Source organism: Lycium barbarum, chromosome 5, assembly GCF_019175385.1.
Source record: "Lycium barbarum isolate Lr01 chromosome 5, ASM1917538v2, whole genome shotgun sequence".
Lineage (NCBI taxonomy): Eukaryota > Viridiplantae > Streptophyta > Magnoliopsida > Solanales > Solanaceae > Lycium > Lycium barbarum.
The window spans coordinates 51,098,554-51,117,688 of NC_083341.1; the positions used below are offsets into that span (position 1 = coordinate 51,098,554).

The 19,135-nt window shown below is 37.6% G+C and overlaps 1 long non-coding RNA gene across 2 annotated transcripts; it reads right to left on the reverse strand.

Annotated features, from left to right (window-relative positions):
- Positions 1 to 4,685: 4,685 nt before the first annotated feature.
- Positions 4,686 to 9,266, reverse strand: LOC132642470 (uncharacterized). 2 transcript variants are annotated; one of them, XR_009583184.1, is made up of 6 exons: positions 9,093 to 9,266; positions 8,011 to 8,060; positions 7,786 to 7,895; positions 7,604 to 7,697; positions 5,338 to 5,476; positions 4,686 to 4,945 (listed from the first exon to the last, which is right to left on the reverse strand). It is a non-coding gene; the product is annotated as an uncharacterized LOC132642470 (long non-coding RNA). The 2 variants fall into 2 exon arrangements; XR_009583183.1 differs by lacking the exons at positions 4,686 to 4,945; positions 5,338 to 5,476 and having other exon boundaries at positions 6,435 to 7,697; positions 9,093 to 9,263.
- Between the last annotated feature and the right edge of the window lie 9,869 nt (positions 9,267 to 19,135).

A 19,135-nucleotide genomic window follows, 5' to 3' on the forward strand; every position in this document is an offset into this window, starting at 1 on the left:
AACGTAATTACAACCTCAACATATCAATATTCATGATTCATTCCCAACTACTATTCCAAAATGGCACTATTCCCACATTAATGACCCATTTTCTATCTCTTTCTACAATCCAAGTGTTTCAACTTTTCAATACCTTAAATAACATGGAATTCCCATAAAACTTACCTTAGATAGTGTAAAATTAAGCCTTGAGTTGAAATATTTCTCTTGCACCAAAACCCTAGTTCACTTCCATTGATATTCCTTGGCTTGGATGAACTTTCATGTGTTTCTTACACTTAATTTTGTGGGTTTGATGAAGTGGATCTTTAGTTTCACTTGAATTCTTGCATATGAAGTATGTGGAAAGTTCTAGAGAATTCTTGAGTTGTGGAGAATTAAAATGAAATGAAAATAATGAACTTGGGGTCTTTTATTTAAAACTTAAAAATCTGTCCCGACATAATTATACGGACACTTAAACAGTCCGTATAAATTTATACGGTCCATATAAGTGACCGTGAAATTGCTTCAGCAACATCCCCTTCTGTGTCAATTATACGGCACATTATACGGTTCGTATAATTTTATACGGTCCGTATAAGTGACAGTGAAATCACCCCATTCAACAACTCATTCTGTGACCATTATACGGCACATTATACGGTCCGTATAAGTGACCGTATAATCCCATCAGTGGGGGACCTTCACTGTGATGATTCTGCGGACCATTATACGGACCGTATAATTGGTCGTATAATCTATCCTTTCTCCGATTTTGTTCTGGTCACTTCGTTTGATCTCAAATCCTCATAGGACCTTCTTAATACTTGTTTAACACCTCGTTAACAATCTAGGGAAAATTATAACTCTTCTCCAAAACATCATTAAGCCATCATTAATTCGATACCTGTAATTTCTGCCCAACACACAACATATACCTTGCTTTCCTTAACAACTTTCTTCTCCTACCTCAAATGTGTTTGAAATCTTATTTAAAATCATCAAATGGTATTTATTTCTTATCGAAACATCGTATAAATCGTGCCCTTCGTTAATCTACTCACTATACGTTAACGAAATTTTTTTGGGGTGTAACAATCCGCCTTCGACCCAAAAAATTCTAGGGGATTTAAACTCATGAAATCACGAGCCCTTGCACTAGTGGCTCTATCACTGGGACCCGCACTTTGTCGTTGAGCTTGAGCGGTAACCAACTGAGTCAATAACTGAATGGCCTCGGTCTTTTGTTGACCCGAAGCACCTGGTGGAGGAACTGGAGGCATAGAAGCCGGAGTAGAGACCCCTCCTTGTTCTTTAAAATAGGCGGAGTGTGGGAGGTATTGGATGGAGCCTCATTATGGGATTCGCGTTCTTCTATATTCGTTGGTGGCTCCCATTCCATTCGGCGTGTTGTAGTAGCCTAGCCCGTCTGGGCGACCGTGGCCTTTCTCTTTACCGGCATCGCTGAAATCATAACGCACAATTAGGGAGAAGGAAGTCTTATAACATAGCTCTATCGTACGATCTAATAAGAAGAAGAACAATCATTTTTCCTTAATGCCCCGTATCCTATTGTTTATAAGTGTGGCGTGCTTCACACCCATAAACGAAACTCTGCTGGACACGGCTCGTAGACACACCCTAGGATGGAACTGCTCTGATACCACTTTTGTCATGACAGGACTAGGGCCATGACGGGCACCCGGAGCTACCCTACCGATCACCACCTGTCATACTTTCCATCAAACTAAACCTGAATACACATTATTCTCCACACGAGACTTATCATAAAATGACCACATTTACAAAAAATAAATACATATATACATCAGCCAACGAGGCTACCAAAAATGATATACAAAATATACACTGGGGTGTTCATGAGACATCTACTATCCACGCATACGTATCTATGAGCCTCTACTAGAGTACTGAGATATAAGGACGGGACAGGACCCCGTCATACCCGAATATGTACACAAAAGAATGTATCAATAAATGGCACCTCCAGAGTAGTGGAGTGCTCCTTTGAATATGCAAAATAGCTCTTAAGAATCTGGGCCACCTCCCTGCCTACCTGTGGGCATGAACACAGCGTCCAAAAAGAAAGGAGGTCAGTATCAACAATGTACTGAGTATGTAAGGCATACACAATAACATGATAAAGAGATGCAAGAATATAAGATAAAGCGGTAACCTGTGACTGATTGCCTCTTAAGGCAGAGTCATACATGCTAACTTATGTAATAAACAACATCATATTATGTAAGCATATGTATGTAACTGCCCGACCATATAGGTACGGTGTGATCATCATTAGCCCGCGTCCGGGGTATACATCTCATGCCTCCCACTAATGGTGTCTGCCCATGCCATCTAGACATGGTGTATGCGCCGCAGGCCTTAGCGGTGTCTTCCCGGCCATGTAGGCATGTTGTAATCTTATCATTATATACTTATCATAAAGCATGCATAAGAACTCAAGTAAAAGCTACAACTCTATCGGGGTGACATAATGTCGAGAACCCCCCGATGCGATTATGGAGCAATCATGATCATCATGTCTCACCTTGAAGGAACTAGCATCATAAGGTGAGTCTAACAACAATGAACAACATCAAGGAATCATATAAGGATCATTAGCTTCATAAGAATATCACATCATGATCTTTATGGTCTCTAGATTTAGATTCATCGTCATCATTATCACATTCATAACACGTCTCTCATCATTATCTTATGAGTAGCCCTTAGTAATCATAGACTTATAATTTCCGGAATGTGAGAAAGTCATGGAAAGATAAAGGAAGTCATATTATAGGAATCGTGCCTTTGAAAAAGAAGGGACTAGCCTTACATACCTTTACATCGCTCTAACTTTACCTACTAAGTGCTCTCCTCCGATACTCACAATTCTACATTCAAGAGAATTCGTACTAAAATTAGATAACCGGAAACATACTTGAAGCTAAACTAAGGCGACTAAGGGCTAACGAAAATTGGGCAGCACTTCCTTTGTTTCTACAACTTCTCCATATAATATAACAACTCCCAAACATCAACAACAACATCCACAATATCATGATCAATAAACTTGTTAAGACAGATATTATTCAATTTTCAAAATTTCATCTCAAGGTCATCCATAACCATAGTTATCACCCAACGTCGCGTTCATCCATATATAATGCTTCTTCAACATCTTTAACATCATTCATAATAAGATTATACTCATTTCATACGAAGAATCATAACTCAATTGAACTTACTACTGAAGATACCATTATTACCATATTTGAGCTCATATTATACCTTCCTCTCTAATCCAAGTCTTTCAACCACTCAATACCTTTAAGAACATGAAACAAGTGTAAAACTCACCTTTGATTGTGTAGGAATGGGTTTTGGATGGAAATTCTTCACTTGGAGAAAACCCCAACTTCAATTCCCGAAGAAATTCCTAGCTTCCATCAACCCTAGCTAGCATTCTTGCACTTGATTCTACTAGTTTTTTGTATTGATCTTTGATCTCTCTTGGATTTGTGTTCATAAGATATATGGAGTGTTCTAGAGCCTTCTTGAGGTGTGGAGAAAGGATGAAATGAAAAATGAGGACTTGGGGGTCTCTTTTATAAAAATTAAAAACTAGCCGACGAGGATTATACGGACCCTTATACGGTCCGTATAAGTGACCGTATAATACCTCCAGTGAAAGACCCCACTCTGGACAGGTTATACCGTCCCTTATACAGACCGTATAAGTTATACGGGCCGTTAAGTGGCCGTACAACTCACAAATTCCGAAATTGCTCCCGTTGTTTCGTTTGATTTCCAATCCTCGTGGGACTTTCTTAACAATTGCGTAACACTTCATTAACAATCTACGGAGCATTATAGCTCTTCCTCAAAACATTATTAAATCACCATTAGCTCGGTACTTCGCAAAACCTTTTCAAAACACGACTCATACTTTACCTTCCTCAACGAACTTTCTTCTCTTTCCTCAAATGTCTTTGGAATCTTAGTTAGAATCGTTAAGTACCCCTTCTTACTTGTAGGGACATCACATACTTCTTATCCTGCGTTAGTCTATTTGCCGCACAACGACATGAAATTTTTCGAGGTGTAACACCAACGAATGGGGATTTTACAAAATAGAGAGGTATGACATATATTAGTACGAGGACATAAATTTAATTACATAGCCACAAATATGAATTACAAAGTAATTGGGCCAGGCCCATAATATTATCTAAAAGGGGAAGGGTCATTTTATGTAAAAGGACATAAATTAAAAGGATCCCAGGTGAAGTCAACGTCCAGGCCCAAAACTGGTCCCTAAATTTCAGATTCTGGTCCCTAAAATTCAAAAGCGATGGGAAAAATCTCGTCGCCACCCGTCGCTATAGACTCCGCCGCTAAAGGTCTATAGCGACGAGATTCACTTTCTGGTCCTTAAAGAGATTCTAGGACTAGAAAAAATCTGGTCCCTAGAACACCTTTAAGGACCATATTTTTGGTCCCTAAACACATAGATCTAATGGGGCCTAAAATATTTAGGGAAAAGCTCAACTGGTCCTTAAAGGTCTTTTTTAACAAATATTTGTCCTCAAATATGGCAGCAAATTATGGCCCCTTTGATGTGGCACCAAAATAACACATGTGCTTTAATTGTGATATTTTTCTAAGATCATGTACATTGGTTTGATATAGATAATCAAATGAATATAAACAAAGGTTTCACTTGTATTAATTTGAATTAACATCCCACTAGTACAACAGTTTATTAAAAAATATAAACTACTAGTACTTGTTTACACAACTCATTAGCCCACAAAGGCTAACACCCTTAGTAAATACTATAATGTTTTGTCTATCAGTCTTAGAAAAATGATAACCAATTTGTCAGCTTGTTCGAGATCTTTAGAATTGCTTCTTGAGTTGTAAACTGAAGGTCCAAATCCTGTAACATGTATAAAATAAAATGTTTAGAGAAAAGAAATATGTGCACAACCAAATCACACAAAATTTCAGTTTATAAAAAATTAGAGAGTGCATTCTAGAGTTTCAGTTCCTAATTACTCGGCCATATACCTGGACAAAAATATGTTGGTACTGTGCAAGTGCAATGAACTACTAAATTGGCCCAAATGCCTCAACGTCACTCAAGCTGGTGTTAGAGCGCTATTATATTTTTCTATCTTTATTCATTTGAAGGAAAGTGGCCAAGGTTAAAGAAACAAAACGGCTACTGCTGCTTCTTGTTCTTCATTTTATCTTTCTTCTTATCTCTCTTATTTTGTGGCTTGGGCCAAGATCTTTTTTCCGTAACTATGTTGAATTGTTTCATCTTACCTTAACAGAATATATCGTTTGCTGCTTTTAATTTCTCCAGCATGTTGACCTACTACTAATGGTAGAACTTGAACTGAGGATTCTTCTTAGCGAGAGATCTCACTTGTTGTCATGCTAACTTGCACATCGCCATTGTCATCTGTTGTAGTCCCTTTTTAACAAGAAAAAAAAAATCAGTTCACAGGTTTAAGTTCCTAATTTTATCATGCTAAACTGTTTAAACCCCTACAGCTACAGAAATCCTAATTATAAAGTATCAAGTTGACTATATCTTGTGACGCAAAGACAAAACCCTAACAAATACCATTTTCATGTTTCTAAGTCAAATTTCACAAAGTAGTAACTAATATTGTGTGTCAATCACCAGAATTAATAGTTGATATAAAATAAGAAAGAAATATCCAAGCATATTGGAGCAAAACTAATTCAAGGTAGTTTCAGAAGCTTAATCGCCTCAGATACTATAAGTCACTTGGCTATAGTTCGAATAAAATATCTAACGAAGGCGCATGCATCAATGATCGTTATAGAGAGTTCTCATTTTCTGCACAGAGGGAAGTGAAGCAACTAAGTAAATGGTGTAAAAAGAGCCAGTCTAGGGTGCATAAGTTTCTAAACCTCTGTTCACTGTATTCTGTCTTAGAACTCTATTGATATATGCCCAATAAAATTTTCTATTATGTACCTCTCTCGCACAATAGTCCCTCCGGATCAAAAAGAGTGTCCACTTAGACTTTTTCTCTTGGGTCAAAAAGAGTGTCCACTTATTAAATCAGGAAAGAATTAACCTTATTTTTTCAGATTTGCCACTATTAAGTGTTATGTGATCAAATCCCAATGCCTATTTAATTAGGGGCAGTTTAGTCAAATTAGTTTTTTTTCTAGGAGTGAGTATTTTCTTAAAGGGTGTGGAAATGGCTAAGTGGACATTCTTTTTGATCCGGAGGGAGTATTATAATGTATTTACAATTATGCTGATAACTATCAAATGAAATCCCACATAGGAATTCTCAGCTTTCCCAACGAGGACCAGACCATTCGCACTGCGAGCTCTAGATAGACTTCGGTACCAAATAAGTTTGCGCAAATATCATTAGGGGGTACTGAGACTGTTACATTAGGCTCATTTTCTTCATCGTCATCAAAGTCCTCATCAAGTTCATCAGTTCAAGCACCTGAATCAGGTGCAGCTCTATAAAAGATGGCAAACTCTCTTTCATCCTTTCTTTGTAAAAGCAAGCAAAAGAGTAGATGGCTTACAATGACAAGTTTAATTACATCAAGATTGATATTAGTAATAAAAGTAACAAATATTTGAATGACCATACTAATTTCACTGCGTAAACTGGAAGCAAATTTCACGCAATTGACTCGCATAACCAGGCAGATGAAAAGGTACTAAAGCACTTTAGCCAAAATGATAAAAGTAACAGCTATTAGAACAATTACCACTATGAAAGAAGCAAAATTGAGACAACAAGGAACTTTAAATCCATGAAGATATTTTACCATCTCTGTCCAACAATTATTCAAAAGATTCAGACTTAAATTTTGGCAAGAGCTTTTCAATAGTAACAAGAACCAGCGAGTGAACACCTATTAGTTGAAACATAATAATGCTTACTTCTGCCCTTAATTGTAAGAACCTCCTAATAAGTATATGTAATAATATTTGTCATGCTACCTTGTACAAACCAAATTTGAATGATAAAAGCATATGTTATATCATTTCATCTAAAAAATTACATGTGAAAAAAATCCTCAAAAATGGAGAACTTGTCCACTAGGAAATTGTAGCATAAGGCTTCAACACTAAAAAAAAAAAAATTGCAAGATCAAAAAAAACATCAAAACAATTCAAAATTGAGTGGACAACAACTATTAAGAAGAAGAACAAAGAGAAGAAAGGCAATGGGCAGTTTAAGTTCAATATACTCTAGCTGTCAAACTTAAACTCGCCACAAATTAAAGGAAAAACAAAGTTTAGAAGCCACTGCATCCAAACACCGTCTAAATCAAGACAAGAAATAAAATGTTACCCTAGATTTTATGCTTAATTCTCAAAAAATAATGTCACAAAGATTTCACTATCAACACATACTTGATGTTTCTAGGGAGTTCCTTCCTTTTTTGTTTGGTAAAAAGAAAAGACTCCATTGATCAAAGTTCGCTTTAAAAATTAAATTTTCTATTCCTCTAAAACAATGCTACATGAATACATGTATATATGGAAGAAAAGTCCTCAAAGAAACTCAACTATACTTACTTTAGAGGATCAAGAGTGCTCTCACCAACATATGCTATAGCTGCAAAATGCATGACCCAACTAAATGCGTTTTGTGAGAATATATTGTTTTTTCCTGCATATATTAGTTACTGGAATAAGTAGAATGGCAAAACACAAACAACTTAATTACTAAAAGTTAGTTAAGAGCAATTGCAGTATACCGCTTTTGCATCCCCCAAAAGTCAGCATATATCGACTGAAGCCTACCAGGTTCGGGAAATGATTCTTGAAGAATCCTAACAGCACCTAGGTTTCCTCATGTCAGGTTGTCCTGTTGAATTATGAAATCATTTTCCCTATGACGTTCCATGTACACATTTTCACTCAAGAGTTGAATAATTTGAAAGTTGTTTAAGAATGATTACGGAAAGTGAGGATTCATATACCCAAATTGCTTGGGATCAAGGCATAGTTGTTGTTGTACCCGAATAGTGACCTATAAGCACATGAGAGTAAACTAATATTACGATGACGCCAATAGGACAAGAAAGAATTCAATTCTTGATATTTCTGTGATAATCAGATGATAAGCATGCAACCATGTAAATTTTAACACACCTTTTAAGTTTCAGTAAAGAATTAAACTGAACAAAAGTAGTGAATCATCATTACATGAATTAACTGGAGTCTTTCACTCCCATTCATTGGAATTTCCATATCTTCAAAAAATTTCAGTCTACGTATTCTTAGTTAGGTACTGAGAATTTGCAAATAGATTAACATTTCTTGCAATTTAAAGTCACAAACTTCAAGCTTTTGATGACAAACTATTTGCAAATAAATCCACAAAAATGAATTCCAAGAAAAGTCTTAGTTGAACAGCAAGAAACAACTTTCTATTTTACTTCTCACTGGTGTTCTCATTAAAATCTCTAGTAGAATAGTAGTTCAGTTCTAATTTTAAATTCTTAAACAAACCATATGGAATCACTTGCATTAGATAGATACAAATGAAAAGGACAAAAGCGTTGAAACATGTTGGTCTTGAATTTCCTAAGGTTAGAGAAAAGGTGGAATTGATAATATAATTACTAATAATATAATACTATATAGATGGATAATCCTTTGTTTAAAAGGACTAATTGTTCAAATTACATGCTAATTCAAGCAAGATATATGGTAATTGTTCCGTAAATTGTTTTCAATTGAGAATCACACAAAGTCGTCATTGTAATATTGAGTTTTGGTACTTGAGACATTTGATTACCTCGAGTTAGGAACAAGGAAAATCTTTCGACTTGACATTAAAATCTCTGTCTCCAACGATCGATAATTTCCAGCTTATGGGATTTAGTTTACTAGTGGGAACAAAACTTCCTATGTGGAAGAAATTGTTTGTCTCATTAGTGAATCACACCCCAATACCAATGCATAGAAAGGTGGGCAGTGATTCCTGAGAAACCCGCACCTGATTTGGAATTGGAGAAGAAAACGTTAACAAATCATACTGATATTTGTTTCAACTCACCTTTGAAGTCAAGCTCTGGTATTAGCTTCGGTTGCTATCCATTTCCGAACCTCTTGTGGTTAAGCTTGGAGTCTCTCTAATAGTATCAAAGTTGTGAAGAATTTTCTGCAAAAGGTCAATGTTCTAGATAAAATTTTGTGATTTAGAATAGGATTAAGCACAAAGACCAACCAAAATAATAATAATAAAAAAAAATAAACCCAAATCTACAACCTTAAATCCCTAATTTACGACGGCTTGAGAGCTTCTCTCTCAAGGCGAATTGGAGACCTAGTGAGAGAGGACAATTTTCAGGCCATTTATGGCCTCTCCGGCCACCATGCAGTCTCCACAAGAGGCTGCGCAACCTACATTGTCACAAACAAACCCCATGCAAACCCTAGACTAGGCCAAATTGTTGAAACCTTCCACCTTGAATGCTAGTGATGCAAAACAGTCGACTACCACGACTGTTTTACCTATTCCTATGAAGCCAATCGTGTATCACCATGGTGAACCAACAATACAATATACCATGGAAGAAATAGATAGCATGATAATCCACGAGAAACTACAATATGCAGTTATCGGCAAATTTAGTTATGGACTGCCAGATTTGCATGCATTACGTATGTTAATCCCAAAACAGTGTGAACTAAAAAGTACTGCCACCATTGGATTATTATTCAATAGGCATGTTTTAATCAGATGTGAATTGTTCGAAGACTATGTAACATTATTGTCGAAACCAGCCTTTTGGATTAAAGAGAGTGAAGGATATTATCCCATGAGGACACTTAAATGGGATCCTTGGTTTAATCCTGAGGAGGAGACTACCATTGCCATTGCTTGGATTTCGTTTCCTACATTAGCACCAAACTATTTTGGTCAGTCGCAATTATTTTCAATGGCCTCAGCAGTAGGCAAGCCATTGACTTTGGATGTGGCAACCAAAAACAAAACAAAGCCAAGCTGTGCTCGTGTGAAAGTTGAAGTGGATTTGTTAGTTGAGCATCCTAAAAGAGTGCAACTATAGGCTGTGGATAGCAAAACTGGAGAAATAAAGTTAAGGTGGGTGAAAATTCACTATGACTTCCTGCCTAAATATTGCAAGGAATGCTGTTTGCAAGGCCATGATTGTCACGACCCGACTAGGGGCCGTGACGAGTACCCGATACTTGTACCGAGCACCCCTTATTTATCTTGTTACCTTTACCTCTTAGCAAGCCGTATAAACAGTGCCATGTTTTTTTTTTTTGAACATTAATGAACATTAACATTAGCAGCGTCATTATGAACATAGACTAGTAAACTTCGTTATCACTTTATACAACAACCATGCCAAAACACCATATATCTAACCGTACCTAACTGACTGTACATATCTGTCTACGAACCTCTACACATAGTATACTTATACATAGAGAGGGTCGAGTACTGTCGGGCCCGAATATACATACACAAAATAGTACCGCTGGAGTGAGGCTCCGAAACAACTGGAGCGCTGTCAAGTGCAGCTGGTAGAGCTTCTAAGGATCACGTCCACCTGTCTTCTGACCTGCGCGGCATGAAACGCAGCGTCCACAAGAAGGGACGTCAGTACGAATAGTGTACCGAGTATGTAAGGCATGGAAGATAATACAAGTAGTAACATAGAGTACGATTAATAGTATCATGGAGTCGTAGGACGTATAATGAGGTAAGAAAGTAACCTGCACTTAGGGAGGCCCCTTGTCTTTTCTTTTTTTTTTTCTTTGAAACATTTCTTTTTCATAGACATGGAAAATAGGGTTTAAATCATGTTATGTTTTTATCATATTACATTCTGCACTATCATAGTGTGTCGTATCATATCATATCGTAGCATATCATGTCATGGAAGTATTATATCCTAGCGTATCATGTCACAGCATAGCTTGTCACATCATAGCATAGCTTATCATATCATAGCATGGCCTGTCATATCATAGCATAGCTTATCGTATCATAGCATGGCTTATCATATCATAGCATAGCCTGTCATATCATAGCATAGCTTACCGTATCATAGCATGTCATGTCATGGCATATCATAGCATATCATGTCATAGCATAGCTTGTCATAGCATTTCTTATCATAGCATAGCGTATCATAGCGTATCGTGTCATATCATAGCATAGCATGTCTGGTCATGACATGGTAGGTCATATCATAGCGCCGAACAATGTCGGCTCACCCACATAGCGCCGATGTAGATACGCACCGGCTCACCCATATATCCCGCGTCCGGGCACCCCGCGTCCGGGATGATAACCCAGCTGATCAGGTGGCAGTGAAACATATTTCCCTTCCCGTTCCCCCATATAACCCTTCCCCCCAGCCCAGGTTCATATACATAGCTTGCATATATGTACTTTGTATGCATATACACATCTTATATACGTTTACATATTTTTGTATTCATATACATAGCTTGTATACATATACATATCTTATATACATTTACATATCTTATATACATATACATATTTTATATACTTACACATATCTTATATACATATACATGTTATATATATATATATATATATATATATATACATATACATGTTATATATATATATATCATATAAGCACACAAGGGAGCCCAAGGAAACATCATGTAGCCATCGGAGTGACGTAAGGTCGGTGACCTCCGATTACATTATGGAATACTCGTGATCGCTTTTGTCTCACCTCGAAGGGACGAATATTTTAAGGTGAGACGGTCAACGGAGAATAGTATTAAAGTAAACGTAGAATGAAATCGTGGGCGTCACAGATGACAGTTCATAGGCTTGGGAGTCTTTAGAAAGTAAAGTCATAGCTAGAGGATACAAATAAGATTCACAAATTAGTTTATCAACTTCATATTCACATTAACTCCTTAGCTTAGGAATCTTAGTCGTAGAATCGTTCCGGTCGTACTTATCATAGGCACATTCTCTTGTCTAACATTGTCGTTATCATTATCACCATAGAAACATTCTCGTTAAAGTAGTCACAACACTTATCATTTGGTAGCGGGATCGGGATCAAAGGTCCCCTTTGGATTCACTTCAAGTAAGTCAAACAAGACTATAGGGAAATTCCGAGAGTAACGGGCCCACCTCGGGCCGGATGAGGTAGCGTGTACGATTTACATATGTTACATGTCTTGGCATTACTCGTGAGGGTTCTAGGGTAATCGGGTCCCATTTATGCAACTTCTAGGGGTTTAGGAGGTCTTTCTACCATTTGCACACTTTCTAGTTCAATTCTATTGAACAAAAAGTGGAAAACTTTAGGTGCAGATTCCGGGGAACAGAGTTGTCCCCGAGGCTCGTACCCGACTTATTACACCTAAGACATGCCATAGAAAGAAGGGTGAAGCCTTACATACCTCTTTTCGCTCCTTATGCTATTCCGAATCCAAGTTGCAAATCCGCCAAAATCTACAAATTGGTCACATTTACCAAACTTTGATTAGAGCATTTTTGAATTGGAATCTCAAAGTAACATTTGTCTACCAAAATTTCGGCAGCACTTCCCCTATAAATACACCATCCCACCAAGTTCAACTTGGCCAATTTCAATCAACAACAATCCCGGGAATTCAACCCGGCCAAACTATCAACATAATTTCAACAACCACACTAACAATTTCCATATTCAATCCAAGATACATTATAACAACTTAATCAATTTACTACTTCTTTCAAAACCTTCCAACTCCAATAAAAACAATAACAACCTTATAATGTATATTCCAACAACACCATACTAATATCATTATCTTCCATACATGTAAGGACATAATATTCAATTTACATAATCTTCCAAGGCAAGCCTCCAACTACTAATACTTCACTAAGCTCATTAGGCTTTTATTTGCAATATAAAATTCACAACACAACAACCAACATACCAGATAAAACTTGCTCACATTCCTTCATGATTCACCAAATATACATGGCTATACATCATGCATATACAACTACAACCTCTCCAAAATCATTCACCTTCCATTATCAACATAACATTCACAACAATAACAACCAATTACTAGATAAAATAATTAAAACATGATTTCTACACCCACACATGCTACCTCACGGCCACACCACCATATTCTTTTTCCTTATGAATTTCATCCATTTTTGTACACTACCACATGCATAAACATCCATAAACATTCATAACATATAAGGAAGGATGAATTCTTACCTTGTTCCTTTAATCCTCCACTTAGCTAGAATTCACAACTTGTATGAATATGTGTTTTTCTTGCTTCAATGACCACTCCACTTTGTTTAGGACCCTTCAATTGGTAGAAAATGATTTTTGAAGATTTTTTTTTTTTTTTTTTTTGGTCTTGAACTTGGCCGAAAATGGCCTTGGAGATTTTTTTTCTCCTTCTTCTCTAGTGTTCTTAGGCTCTTGAAATTTCTAGAAGTTGAAGTGGAAAAGATGACTTGGTCATCCTTTTTATTTTTGACCCCTTAAGCTTTAGTTGGGCCTAGCCCATCCATGTGGATGGCCCAAGTGGCCCCTTTTTAATTCCAAGCCCATATTTAGCTCTCTTGGTCTTGTAACTCATGAATTCTTATTTTTTTAAAAATAATTCCAAATTTACCCCTCGCCTTCCTTCATATTTCCACGAGTCATATTGCGAATTTTTCTTTATGCCATTGACCTTTCTTAATATTCCCACTTCAAAATTTTCATAAACAACTTGTATGCCAATCAAAATCAAAATTATAGTCTTGTTCTTGACCTTCCACCATTACCTTAAATTATCCAAATACGCAAAAATGCGGGATATAACAATGATGAAGAACGATGTTGGAAGCTGCATCCTGATTTGTTACTAGAGAAGGAGAGTGAGGAGGAGATTAATGGTGATAAGGGAAATAAAGGTAAGCATGCTGCAGTCCCTAACAATGTTAAGGAACCAAACAAGATGGCAAATAAGGCAAAATAGTTTAACAGTAAGCAGGTAAACCATGCAGACAATATAAATCCTAGGCAAGTCATTAAGGTATTGGAGAGTGGCAAGGTAGTTGGTAATGTGCAGAATGTGTATAAATGGAAGACTCAAAAAGGAAAAAAGCAGGTGGAGATTGGAAACAATGCTCAAAACCAGGCTGCTTTGACAATAAGAAAGGAGAATGCTGGTACAAGTAGACCGACTGAATTACAGAAATCTGATGTTGTGCAAATCATTAACAAGCTTGCAGCATTAGAAAATGATAATGGTATACAAGAAGGTGTTGTCATGGTCTTGGATGAGGTACATACACAACAAGAGAATATTACTGCAGTAGATGCTCAGAAACAGTTGGTAGTTGCACCTATTGATAATGGGGTTGCAACTGATTCTCATGGTCCTGAGAGGGTCTTGAATACTAATGCAGCTGAATTTACTCCTGGTAAGCTCAATTAAGAGTAGATAAAGTTACCACTAATCAGGTCTGTCATGATATTCCTTCAACTACATTTGCTGAGGATGGAGGCACTAGTAGTGCAAGGAAGTTGTGGAGTGAGCAGGTAGAGGAAGTTGGGGAGGAAGGTGAAATAGTAGGAGGCACAAAAGCTGGTGTTACATAGTCTATTGACTCTATTTCATCCTCCCAAGAAATCAACAATATGTTTGACAGGATGGATGATGCTGAGGAAGAAGGAATTGTCACTCACAAGCATCAGGTTCAAAGTCATGATGGGGCAAAGGGACAAAATCAAGTTGAGCAATATCCAGCAAATTAGCTAAAGTATGTAGCAGATATTTAGGCTAAAGAAACTCCATCAAAAGGTCCAAACAAAAACTAGCAGGTCATGATTACAGATGTAGTGCATGAAGCTAAGAGTAGTGCAAAGAGACAGGCTTATGCCTCTAATCAGTCCATGCATGGTGGACAGCAGAATGCTGAAGTTCATAATCAACAACAAAGCCAAGATAATACAGGTGGAAAGCAAAATCAGATTGCAGTACTAGTATCTGAACGGGCTCTTATTCCCAAGGTTGGTAATCTGCAAGTTGCAGCAGTTGGAGGGGAGGAGCCAAAAATAGACTTAGATAAGGAGTCAACTGCTCAGAACTTTATGAATGCTGCAAAGGAGGGGGATCTATCTCCCAAGCAGATAGAGAAAGTTATTGGCAAAGGAAGGAGAAACTTGTCAAAGAGAATCATGCATCTCATACCACTGGGGTGCACACAATAAGAACTGCATCTAAATCCCAACTTTAGTGATGAATGCACTAATTTGGAACATAAGATCAATAAACACTAAAAAAGCTTTCAAGAGGCTTTTAACAATGCATACAAAATATAAGTTCTTTCTTATAGGCCTGATGGAACCATTTCAACAGGCTTATAAGTTAGAATCTTATAGGAGAAGGCTTCGAATTAAGAATGCTCTGAGCAATGTATCTGGAAAAATATGGGCTTTCATTGATGAGGAGTATGAAGTCATAGTGTTAATGGACACTGATCAGCAGTTAACTTTGAAATTATTCAATTGGGATACTAATCTTGATATGATAGTTACCTTAGTTTATGCTAAGTGTGACAGAATTGATATAATTGAATTGTGGGATTCCATGTATAATCTTGCATCAGACATGACTCTTCCTTGGCTTATTGGTGGAGATTGCAATGTCATTGTGGATGAGGAGGAGAAATATGGTGGCTTGCCTGTCACTTTAAATGAAGTTGAGGACTTTAGACACTGTATTTAGACCTGTAATCTTAGTGACTTAGGTTATAAAGGAAGCATCTTCACCTGGTGGAATGGAAGGGCTGCAGATGAATGTGTGTTTAAGAGGTTAGATAGATTCTTGGGAAATTTTGAACTGCAATAGCAATTTCCAGGCCTGGAAATTAGTCATTTAATCAAGTTGGGGTCTGATCACTCTCCACTTCTGCTACAATGTAAACAGGAGGTTCAGCAATTTAAGAAATCCTTTAAGTTCTTAAATTTCTAGACAAAGCATCCAGAGTTTCAACAGGTTGTGAAGGATAATTGGCAGACAGATGTGGTGGCCAATTCTTTCATGACCTTTAATGTTAAACTCAAGAAGCTGAAGAAGGTGTTGTCTCAGTGGAGCAAAACAACATTTGGTGATTTTTTCTAGACTATCACTAATCTTGAAGAAGTTATCAAAACTCATGAGGCAATGTTTGAGGCAGATCCTTCTAATGCAAATAGGGAGAAACTTCAAAAAGTACAAGCTGAGATGACAAGAGCATTGCATTTAGAGGAGGAATATTGGAAACAGAAATCTGGCATGATCTGGTTCCAAGAAAGAGATAAAAATTCCAAATTTTTTCATGCACATGTTAAAGGAAGGAGGAAAATGCTGCAGTTGAAAAGAATACAGAATTCTCAGGGTCAATGGCTTGAAACTGAACATGAAATTGCTGAGGAGGCTATTAGGTTCTATTAAGCTCAATTCCATGAAACAGTAGTTCCTACTCAGTTTGACATTTTGAAGCATGTACCTAGCATGGTCACAGGTGAACAAAATGAAGAGTTGACTGCTGATCCTACCATGGAAGAAGTCAAGCATGCAGTCTTTGGCTTGAATAATGCAAGTGCAGGAGGGCCTGATGGTTTTACAGGCATGTTCTTTCAAGCATGCTGGGACATTATTGGAGGGGATATATTCAACATGGTGTGGGATTTTTTCAGAGGACATGAACTTCCAAGGTATATAACTCACACAAATCTGGTACTGTTGCCTAAGAAACAGGATGTGCAGACCTTTGGTGACATGAGACCAATAAGTTTGAGTAACTTTGTTAATAAGATTTTCTCTAGAGTTATACATGAAAGGATGGTTCACCTACTTCCTGACTTGATTTCCCAAAATCAAGCAGGATTTGTGAGGGGTAGGACTATAGTAGAGAATATCTTGTTGACACAGGAGATTATTACTGATATCAGACTCAGAACTAAGAAAAGGAATCAGGTTGTGCCTAATGTAGTGATGAAACTTGACATGACAAAATCCTATGATAGGCTGTCATGGATATTTCTCACAAATGTGATGAGGAAAATGGGATTTTGTGAGATGTTCATCAGTTTCATATATGAATTAGTTGGGAACAACTGGTATTCTGTGCTTATCAATGGCCAACCACATGGTTTCTTTCATTCAACTAGGGGTGTTAAGCAGGGTGACCCATTGTCTCCTACACTATTCATCATAGCAGCTGAAGTACTGTCAAGGGCATTAAATTCATTGCATAATAACTTGTGGTTTACAGGTTTTGGATTGCCTATGTGGAGTCCAAAAATCAATCATCTTGCCTATGCAGATGATACCATCATTTTCTCATCATCATGTGAGATTTCACTTGGCTTGATCATGAAGGTGTTGTCTCATTATGAAGCAGCTTCAGAACAGTTGATAAACAAAGCAAAGAGTTCTGTGTACTTACATTGTAGGGTGGATGAGGAGGTATTTCAAAAGGTGGAAAGGGTCACTGGTATTTCTTGGAAGGAGTTTCCTCTGATGTACCTTGGTTGCCTTGTATACTACAGCAAGAGCAAGATGGCATTCTATTCAGAATTGCTTGCCAAGGTAAGAAACAGGCTGCAGAGTTGGAAAGGAAAACTTTTGTCCTTTGGGGGAAGGGTAGTACTCCTAAAGCATGTTCTGCAGGCAATGCCTATGCACCTGTTGGCAGCTGTTGATCCACCATCATTTGTTATAGACAAGTTACACAAGATTTTTGCTCAGTTTTACTGGAGTAACAATATAGGAGAGAGTGGCAGGAATTGGGCAAAATGGAAAAAGGTCTGTCTGCCTGTGCAGGAGGGAGGTTTGGGATTTAGATCACTTGCAGACATGTCAATGGCCTTGTTTGCTAAGTTATGGTGGAATTTCAGGACTAAACCATCCTTATGGAGTAGTTTCATGAGCAACAAATATTTAAAGGAGAATAATCCAATTCTAGTCCCTTGGAAAGAAGGATCTCATATATGGAGGAAAATGTTGCAGGCTAGGGCCCTGATGGATCATCAAATTTGGTGGCAGCTGAGAATGGGTTCTTCATTATTCTGGTTTGATAACTGGTCTGGTGTAGGCCCATTATGCTTCATTGTTCCTCCTGAACTTCAGTGTAATGAAGCCATTGAGAATGTCACTGATGTAGTTACTGATGGTAGGTGGCATGTGCCTGCCATCAGAAATAATTTGCCCTAAGATTTGGCTGAATACATCTTGACTGAGGTAAAGCCACCTGCTAAACCTTGAGAGATTGATAAGCCATGGAGGATGTTGGAGAAAAATGGAGAATTTAGTGTCAAATCTGCATGGGAATATATAATGAGCAGAGGTGAAAAGAAAGAGGTGTACAAGAAAATTTGGGTCAAGGGATTGCCATTCAAGATAGCTTTTCTGATATGGAGAGTATGGCATTTCAAAGTCCCTCTTGATGATGTATTAAAGAGTTGGGGATATCATATGCCTTCCAGGTGCTCCTGCTGTGTAGAACCAAAGAAAGAGACTGTCCCTCACATATTCTTGAGATGTGCAACTGAACAGGCAACATGGACATATTTTTGTGCAGCAGCTAGAAGAAATATTGATGGTATGCACTTGCATCAGGTGATCATGCAATGGTGGACAACTGATGTTCCATCCAGACTTCAGAATATTTTCTATGCTATCCCATTTATCATAGTTTGGCATCTTTGGAAGAAAAGAAATAGGGATAAGCATACGGACAAGGTGTCAACTAGCAGAGTGATTTATCAGGCTTCTACTGATGTGCAGCATTTGGTAAGAAGCAGGAAACCTGGAATCAAAACAGTTCCACATAGATGGCATGATATCCTGAAGATTTTGGAACAGTTTGTGCCAAAATTACAGGTCACCAAGGTCATGTGGAAATTTCCACCTGGGGATATCTGGAAATGCAACAGAGATGGGGCAACTAGAGGCAACCCAGGCAGAAGTTCATTTGATTTTTGTGTGAGAATGTCATCTGGAGATTTGATACATGCAGAGGCTAGGACAATGGGAAAATGTACAAATACAGAATCTGAGGCACAAGCACTT